Here is a 5000-nt window from a genome sequence, read left to right as displayed (position 1 = left end):
ACTAAATACTTTTTTGCCCCACTGTATATCATTGGGTAGCTGACCACCCATGCCTTATGCTAAATGATGTCAGTACCGTGCTGTCATATGTCATCGGGTAGCTGACCACCCATGTCTGTCATATATCATCAGGTAGCTCACCACCCATGCCTGGCTCCCATGTAGAGGTTGTATTTGCCAAGGGAGGCGGGTTAATGTTCTGTATTATGTTGTATAATCTGGAGATTGTGCCCTTCAGATACGGGTTAAGATCTAAGCACCTCTTGACTGGACACTTAGTGGGCTCCAGTGGAAATGAAGGGACATTTTTTGGGGGGCAAAGCTGCCAGTTTGCAGGTATCTAATAAAGTGGGTATTGGGATAATTATGGTCAACCCTCAGAGTATGGAATGAGACCAATGTGTTATCAACGAATAGGTCACAAAAATAACACCAGACCGTTCCTATGTCAGAACTGGAACGCCGTGTCAATCTGCGACGCTGGGAAGAGATGATTGGATGTTCATGGAGAGAAGCAGCTTGTTTAAGGATAAAGTGTCTTCAGAACTGGGACCAGATTTTTAGGGAGTTCTTGACAATGGGAATCAAAACATGGGTTCATGGGCAGTGGGAGGACAGGAGAGAGAGACGGGAGAGAGAGAGACAGGAGATATAGAGAGAGGAGGGAGACAGGAGAGAGAGAGAGAGAGAGGAGGGAGACAGAAGATGGATGGTTTTGACTGTAACTCCATGATGGCCCCAGTTGGACCAGCCTTGTTTTCAGATGTAGAAACTCTTATTGTTGCAGTGTTGTCAGAGAAAACAGCTGTATGTGGAACGAAGACTGACTCACTGACACCCTGAATGGGTTGAAGACTGACTCACTGAGACCCTGAATGGGTTGAAGACTGACTCACTGAGACCCTGAATGGGTTGAACACTGACTCACTCAGACCCTGAATGGGTTGAAGACTGACTCACTGAGCCCCAATGGGTTGAAGACTGACTCACTGAGACCCTGAATGGGTTGAAGACTGACTCACTGAGACCCTGAATGGGTTGAAGACTGACTCACTGACACCCTGAATGGGTTGAAGACTGACTCACTGAGACCCTGAATGGGTTGAAGACTGACTCACTGAGACCCTGAATGGGTTGAAGACTGACTCACTGAGACCCTGAATGGGTTGAAGACTGACTCACTGAGACCCTGAATGGGTTGAAGACTGAGGAGTTTGTGCGCGTGGGGCTGAGCTGAGAGACAGGATTGTTCTGGTCCTCAAAGGACACATTCACACTCCAGAACGTTGGTATGGTCATATAAGGACCCATTCACACTCCAGAACGTTGGTCTGGTCTGAGAAGGACCCATTCACACTCCAGAGCGTTGGTCTGGTCTGAGAAGGACCCATTCACACTCCAGAACGTTGGTCTGGTCCTCAAAGGACCCATTCACACTCCAGAGTGTTGGTCTGGTCTGAGAAGGACCCATTCACACTCCAGAACGTTGGTCTGGTCTGAGAAGGACCCATTCACACTCCAGAACGTTGGTCTGGTCCTCAATCCATCTCCAGATCCAGAACGTTGGTCTGGTCTAGAAGGACCCATTCACACTCCAGAGCGTTGGTCTGGTCTGAGAAGGACCCATTCACACTCCAGAACGTTGGTCTGGTCTGAGAAGGACCCATTCCACACTCCAGAACGTTGGTCTGGTCTGAGAAGGACCCATTCACACTCCAGAGTGTTGGTCTGGTCTGAGAAGGACCCATTCACACTCCAGAACGTTGGTCTGGTCTGAGAAGGACCCATTCACACTCCAGAACGTTGGTCTGGTCCTCAAAGGACCCATTCACACTCCAGAGCGTTGGTCTGGTCTGAGAAGGACCCATTCACACTCCAGAGTGTTGGTCTGGTTGGAGAAGGACCCATTCTCCAGCTCCAGAACGTTGGTCTGGTCTGAGAAGGACCCATTCACCGAACGTTGGTCTGGTCTGAGAAGGACCCATTCACACTCCAGAACGTTGGTCTGGTCTGAGAAGGACCCATTCACACTCCAGAACGTTGGTCTGGTCTGAGAAGGACCCATTCACACTCCAGAACGTTGGTCTGGTCTGAGAAGGACCCATTCACACTCCAGAACGTTGGTCTGGTCTGAGAAGGACCCATTCACACTCCAGAACGTTGGTCTGGTCTGAGAAGGACCCATTCAACTCCAGAACGTTGGTCTGGTCTGAGAAGGACCCATTCACACTCCAGAATGTTGGTCTGGTCTGAGAAGGACCCATTCACACTCCAGAACGTTGGTCTGGTCTGAGAAGGACCCATTCACACTCCAGAACGTTGGTCAGGTCTGAGAAGGACACATTCACACTCCAGAACGTTGGTCTGGTCTGAGAAGGACCCATTCACACTCCAGAACGTTGGTCTGGTCCTCAAAGGACCCATTCACACTCCAGAACGTTGGTCTGGTCTGAGAAGGACCCATTCACACTCCAGAACGTTGGTCTGGTCTGAGAAGGACCCATTCACACTCCAGAACGTTGGTCTGGTCTGAGAAGGACCCATTCACACTCCAGAGCGTTGGTCTGGTCTGAGAAGGACCCATTCACACTCCAGAACGTTGGTCAGGTCTGAGAAGGACCCATTCACACTCCAGAACGTTGGTCTGGTCCTCAAAGGACCCATTCACACTCCAGAACGTTGGTCTGGTCTGAGAAGGACCCATTCACACTCCAGAACGTTGGTCTGGTCTGAGAAGGACCCATTCACACTCCAGAACGTTGGTCTGGTCTGAGAAGGACCCATTCACACTCCAGAACGTTGGTCTGGTCTGAGAAGGACCCATTCACACTCCAGAACGTTGGTCTGGTCTGAGAAGGACCCATTCACACTCCAGAACGTTGGTCTGGTCTGAGAAGGACCCATTCACACTCCAGAACGTTGGTCTGGTCTGAGAAGGACACATTCACACTCCAGAACTTGGGTCGGGTCTGAGAAGGACGCACACCTGACAGTTCTCAGCATTCCTGGTTCTGACAACTGAGAGAAAAGCCTCTAAGGTCTAATACATGTAAACAGTGTGCAATTATATTATCTGTGTTGTTCTCCATGACTCTCCTACTCTTTTAAAACGGCAGAGGAATGGGTCAGTCTCTGGGGTTCTGGATTTTAGTTTAAGTCAAATTCCAGAGGTGGTTGTTGTAGCTTGTCTCCTTCGGTTCACGTCATGCGATGAGTCATTCTCAGGATGCGTCCCAAATGGCACCCTATGCCCTACCCTAACCCCTAGCGCCCTGGTCAAAAGTCATGCACTATATAGGGAATAGGGTGTAATTTGGGTGGCACACTCAGTTCTCTCCAACTGTTATTTATTCATCAAGTCAGAGCGGCCTTCTGTGTCACGCACAGAGAGCCACTTTAATGTCCCTGCCTGCCTGACAGCTACCATCCAAATTGGCCTGTTCTGTCTCTCCTCTCTCTCTCTGGCTCTTCCTATTTATCTCTCTCACTCTTCCCCCCCCCCATCTTCTCTCATTCTCTCTCTTTTCTCTCACTGTCTCGCTTTCCCCCATCTGTGAGCAGAGAGAGACAGAGCAAATCCGCCCTCAAAGATGTCAAACATGACCCCCAGCCAGCATGGTTCCCCCCAGCCGGGCGGCAGCGTGGCAGAGAGTGGGTGCAGACATCACCAGTCTTTTCTCTATGAGGTGGTAATTATGATTAATACTCTGGTCATTTCCCTCAGAGGCAGCTTGAACGCCTGCCACCAATCAGCCACTGCCGTTGTTCTAGAGACAAAAGGAGTGATGAATGGCTGGTTGCCAGGCACTGGTAGAGAGGGAGGGAGAGAGGGAGGTAGGGAGAGATGTATAGAGGAGAGAGAGAGAGAGAGAGGGAGGGAGAGAGGGAGGTAGGGAGAGAGGTATAGAGGAGAGAGAGAGGGAGGTAGGGAGAGAGGTATAGAGGAGAGAGAGAGAGGGAGGAGAGAGGGAGGGAGGTAGGGAGAGAGGTATAGAGGGAGAGAGGGAGGTTGGGAGAGAGGTATAGAGGAGGGAGAGAGAGAGGGAGGTAGGGAGAGAGGTATAGAGGAGAGAGAGAGGGAGAGAGAGAGAGGAGGAAGAGAGGGAGGTAGGGAGAGAGGTATAGAGGAGAGGGAGAGAGAGGTAGGCAGGCATGGAGGTAGAGAGAGAGGGATGGAGGGAAAAGTGAGGCAGGCATGGAGGTAGAGAGAGAGGGATGGGGGGAGAAGGGAGGCAGACATGGAGGTAGAGAGAGAGGGATGGAGGGAGAAGGGAAGCAGGCATGGAGGTAGGGAGAGAGGGAGAAGGGAGGTAGGCATGGAGATAGGGAGAGAGGGAGAATGGATGCAGACAGTGAGGTAGGGAGAGAGGGAGAATGGAGGCAGTGAGGTAGGGAGAGAGGGAGAAGGGGGGCAGGTAGTGAGGTAGGGAGAAGGGGGGCAGGTAGTGAGGTAGGGAGAAGGGAGGCCTCTCCTCTCTCTATCTACACTCTGACCCCGTCCTCTCCTCTCTCTATCTACACTCTGACCCCGTCCTCTCCATATCCTCTCTTACTATCTACACTCTGACCCCGTCCTCTCCTCTGGCTGTGACCCCGTCCTCTCTATGTCCTCTCTTTCTATCTACACTCTGACCCCGTCCTCTCCATGTCCTCTCCTCTGGCTGTGACCCCGTCCTCTCCATGTCCTCTCCTCTGGCTGTGACCCCGTCCTCTCTATGTCCTCTCTTTCTATCTACACTCTGACCCCGTCCTCTCCATGTCCTCTCCTCTGGCTGTGACCCCGTCCTCTCCATGTCATCTCCTCTGGCTGTGACCCCATTCTCTCCATGTCCTCTCCTCTGGCTGTGACCCCATCCTCTCCATGTCATCTCCTCTGGCTGTGACCCCATCCTCTCCATGTCCTCTCCTCTGGCTGTGACCCCGTCCTCTCCTCTGGCTGTGACCCCGTCCTCTCCTCTGGCTGTGACCCCATCCTCTCCATGTCCTCTCCTCTGGCTGTG

The sequence above is a fragment of the Oncorhynchus clarkii genome, unplaced genomic scaffold, assembly GCF_045791955.1.
Source record: "Oncorhynchus clarkii lewisi isolate Uvic-CL-2024 unplaced genomic scaffold, UVic_Ocla_1.0 unplaced_contig_8906_pilon_pilon, whole genome shotgun sequence".
In the NCBI taxonomy this organism is placed as follows: Eukaryota; Metazoa; Chordata; class Actinopteri; order Salmoniformes; family Salmonidae; genus Oncorhynchus; species Oncorhynchus clarkii.
Note: the sequence above shows the minus strand (reverse complement) of the source record.